Source organism: Papio anubis, chromosome 3 (assembly GCF_008728515.1).
Source record: "Papio anubis isolate 15944 chromosome 3, Panubis1.0, whole genome shotgun sequence".
NCBI classification, from domain to species: Eukaryota; Metazoa; Chordata; class Mammalia; order Primates; family Cercopithecidae; genus Papio; species Papio anubis.
In genome coordinates, this window is record NC_044978.1 from 33025682 (window position 1) to 33043976 (window position 18295).

An 18295-nucleotide genomic window follows, 5' to 3' on the forward strand; every position below is an offset into this window, starting at 1 on the left:
ATTGGGAAATGATGAAAATATAATATTTTTATTATTGTTTAGCAGGCATCACTCTGCACATTTAATACTCAAAATATTTGTTAGTAAATTTTTGTAAAGCCATAAAATGTACAATTTGTATTATTGATATATATGAGTTTTTAATCAACATTCATTTAGAAACAAATTTATATACTGTTTAAATGGACTATTCTCAATTTTGGACCATTCTTGGTAAACATGTTTCTATCTGACAACTATGCTTATTTATTTATTTATTTTCCTTGGCACTACAATGTGTGAAAATTTCAAAGTGGAATCTTTTATACTTTATACTCTTGTAGCATCTCATTGTAACATTTGCCGAAATCAAAGCAATTTTTTGGTCCCATCCGTTGCTAAATTATTTGTGTTTTCATTGTAAGAAAATAGGCATTTTTCAACACAGTTTAATGGTAGCACGTAAGTCACATATCCGAGGCTAAATAATTCAAGGAATTAAGGCAATTTTCAGAATAACCCATGAACTTTTGCCTCTGTTACCTGTATTATCCAATATAATCATTTGAATTATCTGCAGTGGTGCCTTTATCTCTTTGTTTCAACCAAGTGGTCTGACCTGAATATACTGGGTAAAAGTTAAGGAGCAAAAACTATTTTAAAAAATACTAAAGGATAAATATCCAAATCACAGTATATTTTAGTTTGACATTTGCCAGTTCTGTTGGGGACTACTGCAGTGTAAGGTCACATAAGTGTATACAAGAGAATAACTCTGAGTGAAGAGAAATTTGGGTTTGAGTCTTATCCAATCTCAAAAAACATATCTTTAAAAATTACTTTTCATATTTGAAAAAGGAAGAGTGAGCAAGTGTATTCCTAGTTCTTAAAATGATTTTGCTCAAGTATGTACTTTAATAAAAAATAGATTGGAGTTTCCATTTTCAACAAAATAAAATTGTACTTATTTTGCAAATATTATAATTTTTATATCTCCAAAGGCAAAAAAAATACACTTAAGTATGAAAGAGGAGTGAAAGTATATTGGAACATTGATATAAAATAAGTTATTTATCTCATTTTACACATTTATCTTTCCTTCATTTGTGGCTGCACCACAAAAAGTTTGAGGGAATGAAGAGATGAGAATCTATCTAACACATTCTGTAATTGTGAATTTTATGCTTTCAAAAGAAGAAAAGTAACTCATTAGAGAAACCTAACACTCTGAAATAGATATATGGAATAAACTTTTACATATCTGAAACACAACTTTTCTCTAAAGCTTTTTGCTTTCTTTTTTTTAGAATTTACATGCTTTAATTATAATGAATATGAATAAATCATTCATTTTCCAAATTGCAGCTCCATATTTTTAATGAAAAAGAGCCTTAAGCAAAAGTTATCACTTGCAACTCAAAACTGAAGAAATATTTTAATCATACATGAACCAAAAGACAGCATCATTATCACTTTCTGGCTATGGCTATTTTTAATGCTATAAAAAGCTTATTATACAGTATACAATATATTTTCTTGAACACATCTACTCTAAACATCAAAACTTTATTCTATTTGCAAGAAGAAATATAAACAACATTCTCCAAAGAGGAAGTTTAACCAAATATTTTTTATTGTATACAGTTTTCCTAAGGCTCAAGTTAATCTCTTATTATCAAAATTATTCATAGATGTCAATGATAGATGAAACCAGAACCTGGGCAACAAAGTGAAACTCTGCCTCAAAAAACCAAAAAATTATCTTCACCAAAATTCCTGACTGTACCTGTTACTCTAGTTATAACAATTTGTTTTCAGCATCTTCAGAATGCATTTATTTTAATCATCTTTCTCTATGATATATAACATAGACTCAAACAAGTATCTGCCTTAATGAATAATTGTAGAGTTCAAGCTCATATTACCATTAAGCATTTTGACAAACACGACAGTGCCAGAAACACAGGAGTCAGTTATGGGTCCTGCTTCAAATCTATACATCTCTTTTCCAGGAATATCTGTTATTACAATTTTATGACAATTAATTTAGTGCTTTTCCTTGTAGTTTTGCTATCTGTCTATGCATCTCTGAACAATGTACTTCACTTTGTTCTTTTTTAGAACTTTATATAAAACAGCATCAAAGGGTATAAAATATATGTGCCTTGATGTTTTTATTCAAAATTCTGTTTCTGCATTTCATCTGTATTTTTACGTATAGCTGCAGTTTGTTATTTTCAATACTGTGTAGAACTTTATTTTAGACTACATTGTTATTGCTTTCCCAACAAGTATTGAGAGAAGTTTGAATTATTTCTAGCGTGGAGCTATTTTTAATTGTCCTGTGCCCAAGTCCTTCATTTTCTAGGCTATATTCCCAATAATGGAACTGTTCGCTCATGAAATATGAATATTCTACCTATTTAAAATGTATAATTTATTTGTTTTTCTTTTTGTGGCTACAATAAAAGTAATAACATCCATCATAAGTTAAAAGTTTATTGATAGCTCAATCTTTCTCCTGATAATTACATGGATTAAAATACAGTAATGATTATCTGCTATTTATGTTATTGTTATTGGATATTTTAATCTGTCTTGAGTTTTTAACACTAAAATGCACTAATTTTGTTTGTACAGTCATGATTTGTTTAGATTTACCTGTATGTTCACCACTTTTTTCTTTCTTCTCAGACCTTCTATCTGGAAGCATTAGCTTTCTGCCAGAGGTCTACTGGTCACATGATTTTTGCATGAATGTGAATTCATGTAATTCTTATTACTAAAGATATTTTTTTGATTTCATGTTCTAGGACTCCAGTCCTCTGTCCTCTTTTGCTGCACATTGAAGATGACCTTCCACTCTCTGTTAGCTTACAAGTGCTGCTCTTAAAGAGTCAGTTGTCAATTTACCTTGAATAAATTTGTGAATAATCTCTTCAATCTTTGGTTGATTTTAATAATGTATTTTCTGCTTTGATGTTTTAAAATTTAACTAAGGTGTGTCTAGATGCAATATTTTAAAAAAATATTCTAAAAAGAATTTGTTAGGCCTCCCAAATTGGCATTTTTATTAATACAGGAAAAATTTAGCCATTCTATCTTCAAATATTAACTTTGCCTCATTGTTTCCCTGCTTTCTTCTTTAAATTCTGATTAAACGTATTATAGACTTCACTATATCTACCATGTGAAATTTCCAGATCTAATCAAATCTAGTGATGTATTATCGTGCTCCCTTTTGCAGAGTTTTATCTAAATCTGCTTCTAGTTTGCTATTTGACTCTTCTACTGTGTCTGATCTGATGACAATCCTTTCCATTAAGTTTTTGATTTTGGTTTTTGTATATTTAATGTCTAAATGTTCATTTTGGCTTTTAAAAATATATTGGGCTATGTTTAATAATTTTGGGTCTCTGAGACATCATCAAGCTTGTTTACAATTCCTTAAACATTGTAAATGTGGTTGTTTTATAATCTGTCTCTGATAATTGCAGATATCTGAAGTTTGTCTGAGTCCATTTCTGCCGTTTGTTATTTTTGCTTGTTTGGGATTTTTTTTGGTCTGATTTCTTTTTATATTTGGCTAATTCTGATGTGTACTTCTTACTGTTGTTAAAAATGTTTTTAACAGATTTTTGGAGGCCTAGAATAAAGGTATCTTTTGTTAGGAAGAATTTGTGTTTGCTTCTGCCAGTCCTATAGGCACTACCAAGGCAAGACCATCAAAAACCAAGATTGTGACTTAAGGTTTCACGTACAATGAAAGGTACATGTACAGTGCAGGTCATCAACCCAGGCTGTAAACTTATGCAAAACTCATGACTGATTCTGTTATCGGTGCTTTCCCTTTGCTTATTTTTCTTGCTCTTTCATTGACAAGGCAACTTTCTAAGTGGTGTCCTAGAAGTATAGTATTCTAGATCACAGTCTACAGTGGGGAAAATTTTTGTGAGACATACCACTTGGGGTGAGCTTTGGGTCTTTACTTTATCCTTCTTGTCTTCAGAAGCTTAAATTCCAAAGCCCAAGTTTGCCTAATTAGTAAATGCCACTATGGGAAAAGTTTCTTAGCTGCTCTGAGAGATTACTTACCTCTCTGGATTGAAACGTTCCTTTACATAGATCCCTCCTATTTATTAGCCTCCATATAGCTCATGTAAAGACAGCATTTAAAAAATATTTTATCCAACATTTGTAGTTGTTTTCAACAGATGATGTTATGGGTTGAATCATGTCCCCTCAAACATTATATTTAAAGTCCTAACCTTCAGTACCACAAAATGTGATCTTATTTGGAATTCCTTTTCTTTTTGTATTAAGAAAGATAGAAATATTAGACAACCCAATAGAAAAACAAACAAAAGACTTGAACAGATGATTCTCAAAAGAGAAAATCTAAATGGTCAAGAAATACATAAAAATGCATTCAACTTCATTAGTTATCAAAGAATAGAAGATTAAACCTAAAATTTAATACTACCACATATCATTAAAATGGCTAAAATGAAATGTATTGCAAATATCAAATGTTAATGAGAATGTGTAACAAATGAGACTCATATGCTCAGATAGACATATAACTCAGTACAGTCACTTTGAAAAACTGTTTCACTCTGTCTACTGAAGCTGTACACATGCAAAGCTTTGATCTAGAAATTCTAATCTAGGTATATACCCTAAAGAAATGTATACATATGTTTTCCAAAAGACATGTGCTGGAATGTCAGATTAACGGCTAATGGGTACGAGTTTTCCTTTTAAAGGGGAAACAGAAATATTCTAAAATTAGATTCGGATGATGGTTGCAGAATCCCAAATTATACACTTTAAGTGAGTAAATTGTATGAATTATATCCCAATGTGAATTATATCCCAATAAATCTGAAAGACAGAGGAAGGAAGGAAGGAAGGAAGGAAGGAAGAAGGAAGGAAGGAAGGAAGGAAGGAAGGAAGGAAGGAAGGAAGGAAGGAAGGAAGGAAAGGAGGAAGCGGGTAATGATCAAGAAACAGAAAGTGGAGTTCCAAACTTAGCATAGCTATCAATGAACCAGTATGCCTTGAAAATGTCTCTTAATCACCTTAGCTGCCATGGACCTAAGTTTTTTCATGTGGCAAATGAGAGTTTTAGACTGTTATACCATTAGTCATTTTTGGTGAATAATCCTTTTGTAATTAAAAGAAAAGCACTCTCCACTTAATTGTCATAATAAATCTTAGTACATTTTTGATTTCTGATATTTTTGTATCATTTATGTCATCTTAACTAATTTATTAAATTTCTTATGGTTTTCTGAAATTAGATAATACTTGCCAAGGAGACCAAGGCAAAATGGCTCAGAGTTCACTATATTAAGAGTTTCTTAGCTGATGCCTGTTTCATGAAATTCTTAGATTCTGGTATGAAAGACATTTGGATAAAATATTCAAGTTACCATACTCCAATAAATTTTTCTAAGACTTATAATAATTCTTTCAAAAATAAAAATACATAAATCAGTTCAATATTTATATCAACATACACCTGGCATAAATACATTTTGGCAACATTTATACAGTTAAGACTGAAAAAGAAAGTACCAGCTATGAATGAACAAGGAAATATCCTGGTGCCTCTTGGCTTCTGCTGGGACAGATGCTTCTATTGCCTCTGGTTAGTGTGCAAAATAAAGCACATCATTAAAATACCATACTATAATAATTCCCTTTCTTTGGATTGATTGAAGCAAAACCAGCTATATTTTTCTACTGTGTTATACTTTCCCTCAGATAATTAAATGTGACTGTCTTGCAATAAACCAACACATTTGACAAACTTCTAAGTTGTCCAAGGACAGGTAACATTACATAAGATAAAATGCATACAAGGCATTTAATTATATACTTAAATAATTATATGTGTTTATTGTTTGTCATTTGATATATTGTCATTTCATATAAATATCTAGAGAATTATAATATTTGCATAGAAACGGCTAGATATTGGCAATTGGTTTATTATAGGTGCCCAATTTGGCCCCTAGATGGAATTTTGCATTTCATACACACTCCCTCGTGTTTTGAGATTCCCCATTATTCTACCTGGACAGAGCTAATAAGATTATGCAAAAAGAAACATTAACTTTTCAAGTTATAATATTTATTTTCATTATATCATTTATAGCTTTTAAAATTAGTATCAAGAAAGGACTGACTTTGGGCGAATTTATAAAATTATTTGAAAGTATATTTGATTAGAACATCATTTAGTCTAAAGCCTTGCCATATTTATTTCTATTATTTTACAAATATAGGTTTATAATATACAATACAAAAACAGAATTATGCACTATAAAGAAAATTCAACTGTGATTCAGATGACTTAATTTATTTTAGGCAACTAATTTAAATTTCTTTTTTTTTCTTACTTGAAAATGAAGTAAACTATACAAATCTCAAACTGCAAATGGCAGAAATATATAGTTTGATGAATTTTCACAAACTGAACACAATCACGTACTCAACACACAGAGTTTAAGAATGGGCCATAACCAGATCCTAGAAGGTCTTCTTGTATCTCCCTAGTGCTCCTTCAAGGGGGCTGCTATTAATCTGGTTTCCAGCATGATCTATACCTTCAATCTGTTTTGGTTTTCCATTAAATTGAGTAAAAGAGTATATCCTTTTTTATGTCTGGGTTTTATTGCTGTAACTTAGGTTTAAGACATTATTTCACATTATTGTTTTTCTATGAGGTTGTGTAATGTTTAAATCTTTGTTAATATTAAAAATGAAAGAAAAATTATATATGATGTTCTTTATATTTCCTTCAGTTTCTACTGGTCTCTCATCTATGATTTATCTTTGCTCCCCAAAGAAGTAGGCAGGTATATTTCTACTAGGTAAATACCAGTAGTGGAAACTAAATGTGTCTAAATAATGATAGCATGACCCCTTCAGGAAATAGTTCAAACTCCAGGTACTGAACACATTCAATTCCATTCAAGTTTTATTCAGTTTAAGTCAAATACTTTTGGTTGGTCCGTTATTTGGGACATTTTATATGTTGCACAACATCACTTGGTGAGACACCAGCAGTCAAGAAAAATTGTATTATTTTATTTTAACTAAGCTAGATTTAGCTTGAATTTTACTTGGTTAGACTGTAGACAGCCTTAATCATCCCAGTCTGCTTTCCTTGGTGCAAAATTAACATTGTTCTTAAACAGAAGGAAAATTTTAGGAGGCTTTTAGAACTTAGTACTTACTGCTAGTAAGCTCAGTAGTTACATTCCCACGATTGAATATATCAGCTCAGCTAAAAACACGCCACACACCCTAGCCACAACTTCCAGCACAACTTCACCTCACGTATGTCACAGATCCTGCCATTTCCTAGTGAGGCCACTAATATCCATCATCTCTATTTTCTCTTGCTCCCTCATCCCAAAGCCTATATCTCTTTCCTTCACTCCTTCCCTGCTACTCAACTTCCCCTAATTTCAAGCTTCCTCCCCACCCAGACCAAAAGATGCACTGTCTTTAGACAACTCATGTTTTGAAGATGGGCTATAAAATCACAAAAACAAGTAATAAAGGACTAACTAATTTCTTGACTTAGAAGAGGAAAAATATAGAGAATTAAACACAGATAGTTCTCAATCTTTTAAGCAATTAACATCTCAATAAGTGCAACTACCATATATCTAATACTCTTATACTGAATTCACAAGAGAGCTGAGGAAAATTATTTGTTACTGATTTACTTAAGGTAATTCTTACTGATTCACTTCTGTCCCTGGAACAGAGTTTGAGAAAATCTCTGCATTCATTCAGAACCATGGTTCTACCACTCTGCTTGAGCAATTCACCTAATCACTTAATGTTTTTGAAATATTTTTTGAAAATGGTTAATAATTACTGTTCCTTTCTTATAGTTTTGTTTTTGTATACAATAAATGTAAATAATGCATGGACCAAAATTATCTAACATCTCTCTCTCTCTTTAAATAAATAAAATGACATCTAAACACCTACTGGTGAGAGGAAGTTTTCTCTGGGTCTCTTGCTTTCTTATAATCTTGATGAGTGTGCAAAAACACAAGACTGATTTGTCTTTTGCCTAAGCAACTTAGTATTGTTTATGTAGCTGGCAATTCTGAGATCTGAAGAAATGCATTGCAGGAAAGCATTACATAGTTCTGAGTTAAACTAAATTTTTCTCTAGAAAGATAATAGGTTTGCTTACTGCTTAGTGTGAAATAGTGAATTCTCTAAGTTTGGTGGATTCCCTAAGTTCTTCTCTTATGGCACATCCCACAGCACATGGAGGCTCTGCCTGGCCTCCTGTGTCTCCATGTGAGATGTGAAATGCAGAGCTTCAGCTGAACAGTACAGGTACTCTTTCCACTGCTTTTGTTGTGAGTCATACAATCTTTTATCTCTAACCAGGATTCTCATGTCTTCAGTGAGCATCTATGGAACCGTGACAGGCAAATTTATGAACCTGTATAGATATTTTGGCTGGCAATCTGGCTCCCTTCCACTCTATCAAACTTATTAAATAGGGTAACGTCCATGTCTGTGGTTTATAACAGAATGCCTGAAACGAGGTAATTCATAAACAAACAAAATTTATTTCTTAGAGCTCCGTAAGCTGCGAAGTCCATGGTCTAGGGGCCAAGTCTGGTGAGAGCCTTTTTGCTGGTGGAGACTCTCAAAGAGTCCTAAGGTGGCACAAGTTATCACAGGGAAAGGGAGCCTAGCATTCTAACACACTAGATCAGGTTTCTCTTCCTCTTCTGATAAAGCCACTAGACCCACTCCCATGACAACAGGTTAACCTATTAACCCATTAATCCATTAATCAAAAAATGAATAAATCCATCCATGAAAGGAGAGCCATCATGATTCAATCGTCTTTTAAAGGCCCCGCTTCTAAATACTGCCACTTTGGGGATTGAGTTTCAACATGAGTTTTCGAAGGGACATTCCAATCTTAGCCTATTCTATAGTTCTCCTGAGAAGAGAACTTAGAGATGCTGAAAGTTGAAGAAAGGAAGTGACCATAACTAAGAAATAATATATATTCATTTGATTTTAAAAAGATATATTTAACCTATTTTACTGGCAAAAAAAGCTGATTCATGTTGTATTATCGTGCTACTTTTCAATTTTATAGGAAAAAAGAAATGCATTTATTTATAGCTGACAGCAAAATAAATACTTATTTAAATTAGTAGAGGCTTTTCTTGCATGCATTGCTTTATAAAAAGCCACACGTTTATTTTTGCTTTGAAACTTCTCTAAGGTATGGGAGGATGACACATTATGTCAGAATTTGCATGAGTGATTCTCTTAAACGTTCTAGTACATTCTTGCCTCTTATTATGCACTTACTTTAAACAGTTCAATTTAACAAGACAAGATTCAGAAAGTCTTTCCAACTAAGAAATTAGACTGAAGACAACCCATCTGATCGTCAATGAAAAATTCAAGAAAGAAAAATAAGCTTATCTTTTCTTAAATTGTTTGCCATAAAGTGTAAATAATGGTAAATAAAACCAAACTTAACCTTCAGCAAGTAAATCAATCCTGAGTCGTGTGGGTTTTGTTTGTGTTTTTGTTTTACATCATAAATGGTGTTGGGTAGTGTATCAGCTTATCAGGTTTGCTATACAGTGTATCACAGGCTAGGTGAGTTAAACAACAGAAACGTATTTCCTCGTAGTTCTGGAGGCCGGAAGTCTGAGGTCAGCATGTCCACAAGGTTGGTTTCTTCTGGGGCCTCTCTCCATGGCTTCCAGGTAGCTGGCTTTTTCCTGTGCCTTCACATGATCTTCCCTCTGTACCTGTCTGTGTCATAATATCTTTTTAGAAAGGCATCAGTTGTATTGGTTTAACTTCCAACTGAATGACTTCATTTTAACTTAATTATTTCTTGAAAGACCCTGTCTCTAAATACAGGCACATTCTGAAGTGCTAGTGGTTAATGCTTCATTGTATGAATTTTTGGAGGAGTTCATATCAGAAGAGGCAGATTATCATAAAGTGTATAAAACACCTGGTCAAAAAAAGTGCAAATGCAATAATCATCATCATTGTCATTATTATCCAATCCTTGTGGAAAGCACTAATGTAAAAATAATTACTTAGGATGAATCTTTTTATCTTGGTTAAGACAGAATAAGATGCTATGGTCTGAATGTTTGTGTCCCCACATCCCCAGATTCATATATTGAAACCTAACCTCCAAGGTGATAGTTAAGAAAAGGCATTTAGGTGGGGAGGGAGGGTTGATTAGGTCATGAGGGCTCTGCCTTCATGGATGGGACTAGTGTCTTTTTAAAAGATGCTTGAGGGAGCATGTTTGCCACTTCCACCATGTGGGGACAGAGCAAGAAGACACATCTTTGAAGAAGAGAGAGAGCCCGCCCTTACCAGACACTGAATCTGTGGTTGCCTTGATCTTGGATGACCCCAGTTCCCAGAACTGTGAGCAATAAATCTCTGTTGTTTATAAACTTCCTAGTCTAAGATATTTCATTATAGCAGCCTAATCAGACTAAGACAGCATGCATATCAGATATAAAATGATAGAAATACATTAATGAAATTATTAATTATACCTATTAACTAGTCATTTGTATTCAAGCAGTGTGCTTGGATTGCAAGAGTCATCAAATATAATGATCATCAAATATAATCATCAAATATAAATGCTTGTTGAGCTTACATCCCATGTGTTCACATGTGCATAATGCTTTACAAGTGCAAAAACATCTCGTAGCATTTACCATTAAAAAGAACGTCAAATAAAAACAATTATACTTACAACTGTTTTGTATAGCACTTTAAGTACTACATAATTATAATCCATACTTATCCCTATGAACATCTTTTATCTCTATTTCTAAATAGTATGCTTTCTTATGTCTCTATTTGTGATGCCTATCGGTAATAAAACTGATTTGGATTCTAAATTAGCATTAATTCTACTCTTTGTGATGTAAGACTCAATATATATCTTATTTCTTCCACAAAGTCATATAGCACATGTTTTCTATAAAATGAAAGTAAATATATATATTTACTATATTCTATATCATGTTTCATGTTTATCATAAAAATACATGTATTTTACTTATTATAGATTTATAAATTAATAAACTCCAATTAATAAACTCCAACACCCAATCTGATAGTATTTGGAGTTTGAGACTTTGATTATGATTGGATGGGGTTATGAAGGTGGGACCCTCGTAATGAAATTAGTACTCATGGAAGAAGAGACACCAGAAAGCTTGTGTGTTTTCTCCACACATAAACACAAGCCACATACACACAAACCACCAGCATATACGTAAAGAAGAAGACATGGGAGCATACAGTGAGTTGTTTGCCAAAATGAGAGGCCTCAGAATAAAACCTACCTTGCCAGCAGCTTGATTTTCTACTTTCTAGCTTCCAAAATTGTGAGAAATAAATTTCTATTGCTTAAGCCACTGCATCTGTAGTATTTTGCTATGGCAGCCTATGCTGAATAAAACATGTCTATTTTGATTATTTTTTGCTTTGTGTGTTTGTTTTGGTTTAGGGTCCCCATAACAGGAAGAATCATTTCTGATACTTCTTTATCATCCTGGAATGTTGATGTTCTTATCTTTACATAACTGAATCAAACTTGGAGTGCTCACTACCAGAGGTCAAATTAGCAGCACTAGAATGGTTTGACATTTCATTTAGTGAAGAATGGTTTGCATGATCAGTATGTCCCATGAGCAATTTTATCTAAGAGATAAATAGTTTTGAGCAAGGGATCAATTAGTATAATGGTTTTTCGATATTGAGCCCATAGACTAGATTTGTAATATCCAATTGCACATTTATTCAAGTTGTCTCGTCGTTCAAAATGACTTGTCTGGTAATTTTTAAGAGAAATGTCATGGTTAGGGTGAAAGATTTCATTTCACTGATCTTGTCACTGACTCTGTGGAACGGCTTGAATACTGAATAGCATGTGCACCTAAGGGATTCAGTCTCCTGACAAATGACCCCATTGAAAAGCAAAGACTTCTTTCCGTAGACGACATCCATATTGGGCTAAGCGTATTTGTGACCCTCTCTGGAGTGGCTTTTTAAATAGCCTGCTTTTGAATACATTCTACTAGCCACTTGGATATTATCCAAATATTGCTTTCCTTTCTGCTTGAGGGTATGTTTTACTTTTTTATCTTTTATTTTATTTTCTTCTGTTTCTTTTATCGACACATAATATTTCACATATGTGTGGGGTATCTGTATTTTACATGCATAGAATGTATAACGATCAAGCCAGGGTATTTGGGGTATCCATCAACTTGAGTACTTATCATTTCTATGTGTTAGTAACATTTCAAATCCTCTCATCTAGCTGCTTTGAAATATACAATATATTATTGCTAACTATAGTCACCCTAGTCTGCTCTTGAACACTATTATTTATTTCCTCTATCTACCTATAAGTTTGTACCTATACATCAACATTTTTTTTTTAATTTCTCCCTCCCACTGACACACCCTTTCAAACCTATGGCTATTTATCATGCTATCATTGTTTGTTTTCAATGATCATTATTTGAGTTTTCCCTGAGTTTTATTTGGTTTGTCTTGATTTCCATTGTAGCATATTTAGACCCACTTAAATCTATCAAATACTTGTAATCTCCATTTCCCCATTCAACTCCATGTTTTCGTATAGAGAAGATTCTCTTTAAAAAAAAATAGCTTCCAGACTCTCTTGGGCTTGTGGTATAGAACCTGGTGTCATTGTTTCTCACCTAAAATAAACGGATAAACAACAATAAAACTCAGCTATGAAACCTGGATTTCATGGACATTACTTTCTTCTCTGTAACTAACCAATCCAGTGTTGCAATGGGACCAGACAGAGAGGGTAATACTTAAGCCTGTGTCAAGCCATATGCCTCTCAATTTGATCTCAACATACTTTCCTCTTCTGAGGCTGAACGAATGCTGTGCAGACTTTAGGAAAGCAAATCCACTGCTTTGTGCCTAGACTAGGAATCAATAATTTAATATAACACCTGCTGAACCCTGCCCACTTGTATAAAAGTAGCAATATTGTGCATGCACTTGTATAATAAAAAGTCAAGCTGAAACAGTGCACACTTGGGCACCCAGCTGCTAAACACCTGCAATTCTGTTACTTGGCTTAGGCCAGAAATTAGATTTGAATGTACAAAGCCCAGAAACTTTGTAGTTCAAGGTAAAATTGGAGTATCTTTGCACCCAGATCAAGCGCAAAGCCGTTTTGCTTGGATCATGAACCAAGCCAATGGATTGACTGAGAGACATTGTTTGTTGAAAGTCTGGTGTATGTAGATCTACTTCAGAACAGTAAGTTTTTTGAGGATTTTTTAAATGTCTATTTTGATCACTACAGCGTCCTCAATACCTACCTGGAACATATAAGCACTCAGTGTGCTTTTACTGAGTAAATATAATTAAAAGCACATATTGAGTACTGTACAGGTTTCTAATGCTCATTGATATCTGTTTGTTCACTACTTCTGGCAACAGAGGAAGATTTAACTAACCATGTCCGTTTTCAATTAGACAAGACTATGTTACTAGATATAGGCTATGAAATGCGAGCAAAAGCAATGAGCATCATTTATGGGTCTAAACATTGAAAATATGGGTACTGTACTTTCAATATTCTGCTTTCCCCGGCTGTAGTCATCCTAGAACTGTGTGTTGGGAGAGCACTGTCATAAAATGAGGCACTTTGTGTCTCTGAATCACTCCAGATAGGAAACTTCCTCTGCCGTGTTGGTCTATCCAAATATGATTTAATGCAAGCTTTTGTTTGTTTAGTCACTGGGATTTGGACTTTAGTTTGTTAGCATTCTATCACACTGATATAGGACACTGATTTTGTGCCTACTAATTTTATCTCTAATAGAAAATGATAAATCTACATTATAAGACTTTTAACTCTTCATTTTTTGTTTATTATTGGTATACACTCATCAGCTTTATGAAATCCAGGAGAAAGCCAGCTTTAATTTAATTTGTGAACTGATTCAATTCACTCTCTATAAAGTCTTAACTGTATACTCAAATTTTTCCTTTGCTTGTAAAATTACTATTGATTATGTGGTGAACAAAACTTTCTAAAATGCTGTGAAAACAGAATTTCAATTGAAGAAGAAATTCATGATAAATATAACAAAGACCATAGATGAGAATAAATAACATGTAAATAATAAGTAATCATTACTTGGTGCGGGAAAATGACTTAGCCCAATTAAATATGACTCACTGAAAGTATTTTTTTACTTCTGTAATGGGAAACACTTCTGTATTTTCAACTAGGAAGTAATTCACACTTTACTAGGGCTTCGCATTGCTCCCTCTTTTGCACAGCATGCATTTTCATTGCCTTCTGAAGTATAGTAGTAAAGTCGCGTTGTCCCTAATGCATGCAATGATAGAAAAATGCTGCTTTAAAATAAAAGGATAATTTTGATGAGTGAGAGTTCAATTATATGAAATTGCTTTTAGATTTGACCTAGAGTGTTGGATCTAAAAATAAAATAAAACATCTTCACTCCTCCTGTGAAAATAAGAGAGGTGAAATGGCTAGTAAAATTAAGCAAGAACACAGTACATATGATGGATGTGGTTTGTTTTGTTTTATTTTTAGTGGCCAGGACCTTGGACGCATGAAACAGAAAGGAAATGAGAAATAAACATCTATAAATATTTTTCGTAGAATTTAGATGTGAAATAAAGGGATCTAACTATTTCCTTACCAAATAGTCAAAAGCAATTTACAAGTGATGGGAAGCTTTCAGCATAGAGTTAAAACCTTACAGGGAATTTATTAAATCAATTTCACAAAACGAATGAAGTACAGTCAGCATTTTACATAGACTATTTTAATTCTTACAGTAATCTTATGAGTTAGATAATATTTCTGCTTTGCAGTTGAGAAAATTGGCTGAAAATTTTCTAAGCTTACTTGGATAATAAAGACGGAACTTGAATTTAAAACTTTGTATATCTGATTGCAGGGTGCATAATATTTCCACTCTAACTCATTGCTTTCCTTAGCAGGTATCTATGTTAAGGCTTTAAGAGAAGAAAATGGAAGCCCAATTAGTTACAGATAAAAGGCAGAGATTAGCTATTACGGCTGTTACTCCAAGAGTCTTTCTGCTAAACCAAGGCTCTACTTGTAATGTTACACTGAGTATGAGGCTTAAGAAAGAAAATGAGATCTTTAGTAAGAGATATCTAGGTGTATTGTGGCCTGCTATAAAGAATATACAGGCTGGGCCTGGTGGCTCACGCCTGTAATCCTAGCACTTTGGGAGGGCAAGTTGGGAGGATCACCTGAAGTCAGAAGTTCGAGGCCAGCCTGGCCAACATGGTGAAACCCCATCTCTACTAAATATACAAAAATTAGCTGGGCGTGGTGGTGCACGCCTGTAATCCCAGCTACTTGGGAGGCTGAAGCAAGAGAAACGCTTGAACCCCAGAGGCAGAGATTGCAGTGAGGCGAGATTGCACCACTGCACTTCAGGTTGGGCCACAGAGCGAGACTCCATCTCAAAAGAAAGTATAAAGCTGTTACAGATCCGTGAATCTTAGTTTAGTGTTCATTTCTATAAAATGGAAAATAACACCTGTCCTACATTATACATGTGATAATGTATAAATACTCTTGAAAATTTCTGTCCCTGGCTAAGTGATTAAAATATGGTAGTTATTATTTTCTTTCTTTTTTTTTAAATTTACACATGATAGAAATTTATTTTGCACAGTTTTGAAGTCTGGGACATCCAAAATCAAGACATAAGCAGGTTCGGTGTCTGGTGAGAGTTGCTTGTTCTGCTTCCAAGATGGTGCCATGGTACTGTATTCCCAGGAGGGCACAGATGCTGTGTTCTCACATGGCAGAAGAAATGGAAGGGTAAGAGGAACTAAGCTAGTTTCCTCCAGTCCTTTTGTAAGACGCTAATCCATTTATGAGGGCAAAGCCCTCATGACTTAATCACTTCCCTAAAGGCTCACCTCTTAATACCACCACAATGGGGATTTACAGCACATGAATTTTGAGAGACTTTAGCAGATCCCAGCAACCATCTTAACCATTTTTAACTATAAAATTCAGTAGTATTAAATACATTCAAAATGTTGTGCAACCATTAGTAGTTATTATTTTCATATCTTTTTGCACACTGCTACCTGGACTGAATGAATGCAACCAAGACTGCATTTCCATGCACATAAGAAGTGGCAGTAACCAGGTTAAAGTTAATAAGGGGCACATGAGTTGGATGACAGCAAGGTAGAAGACAGTAGAACCAGGCTTCATATTGCTACAAGAAAAGATCAGGCTGTAATATTCAAAAACATGACAGTATCAGGTAAAATATTAAAGGCTGAAAATTTTACTAAACTTGGCTATGGCCACTGCATAGTTATGATACCTACCTCCCAGCATACAAAAGAATACAGAGGAGACCACTGCCATCCAGGATGAGATAATGTAATTCTGATTCTTGCTTATTTTTAATTAGCTGTCCATGGAAATGGCTTAGGAGCCACCTGATGCATACAATCATCTCATTTAGTACACACATGTTGCTTTTCACAGATCACTTACTTTTTACATTTTATTGTAGTAGTGTGTGTTGTTATGGCAAATACACCTACAGCATCATCCCAAATGTTCTTGTTGGAATTTTACAATGTGCGAATTCCCTTCATAAGCCTTCTAAGTTTTCATGGGGTGGTCTAAGAAAAATCAAAATCTTGTTCCAGCTACTAATGTCTCAGCTCCAAATCCACCTTTCTAGACTAGTGTAGCTGGGGCTGAAATTTTGAAAACCACATCCCCTTTGCCCGATGCCCCTTTAGGCTGTACCGAAAGAGAATGCTAGAGATAGACTAAAGAACTGGAAAAAGCACTTGTTCCTTCTTGCTTCTTAATTTGATTTCCTGTTCCTCTTAGCATTGCCCCAGTCACACTCTTTCTTCCTTTGGCGGTGGCAGTTTGTTTTAGAATCAGAAAGTTGTCGAGACTGAATTTTTCCCAGCATTTGCAGGACCAGTTCATCCAACATCTCTTAGAGACACCAGCATCAGCTGTCTGCTTACACATCCTGCAGTGGAGGTTTGAATCCCGGCTTCCAGTCTCTTTCTCTGACTCAGAGGCATCATGGCCAACTGAGCACCACGCCCAACTCTGAAGTCTAAGTTTCACTCCAGGAAGCCGCTCCTCCAAAATTTCTAAATTTTAGTGATCTCAACTTCTCATTGTTTCTTCAACTGCATGGGGTGTTTCCTATAACTGCTTCCTGCCATTTCTGCTTCCACGATGCTTTATGTACAGAAAAGAGTTAACACAGCAGGCCTGAGTCCGCTATCCTCAGAAAGTCCTGTTGCAACTTTGGTCCTTAGCTGGTGTCTGAAAACTAAGATTTTGGGAAGATTCTCACCTTTCTCTGATAAGAATAGCTGGCTGTGCCTAAACTGTTTGTGCAAACACTGTGGTTTATACCAAGCACCTGCTTTCCTCTGGAGTCTGGAATTTTGGTAAATGATAGGCAGAGAGTGCCTACATGATCAGTCCCCAATAAGACATTGGGCACTGTGTCCCTAATGAGAATCTCTGGTAGAAAACACTTCGTGTGGATTGTCATCATTCATTGCTGGAAAAATTTAACACATTCTTTGTGACTCCACTGGGAGAAGACTCTTGGAAGCTTAAGACTGGTTTCTTTCTGATTTTGTTCATGCACCTTCTCCTTTTGCTGATTTTGCTTCATATCCCTTTTCTGCAATAAATTATAGCCTGAGTATGACTATATGCTGTGTACTGTGAGGTGTTTCAGTGAACCTAGGTGTAGTCACAGGGATCCCTGACATACCTTAGTACTTCTTTTTTTTTTTCAGTTATTCAATACTTAAGTAATAATTCCTTACATTATATTTTCTCTGTTAAAAACTGGTATACAGTAAGCCCTAAAACTCTTCTCTATGTACCACAGTTTTTCATAATAAACCAGGTACCCATGTCAGAAGAATTACCTGAACATAAATATTATATACCTACATCTATCTATCTAACTACCTAAGTACCTATCTCCATATATATATAATATATATGTATATATATATCATAGGCTGTAGAGGAAGGCATTGAGAATATGTCTTAACCCACATCTCAGGTGAAGATAATATTTATAAAAAAGTTTGGGGAACGTTTCTCAATGATGAGAAGTTTATTGTTTTTGAGCACCTGAGAAGTTATTTATAGTAA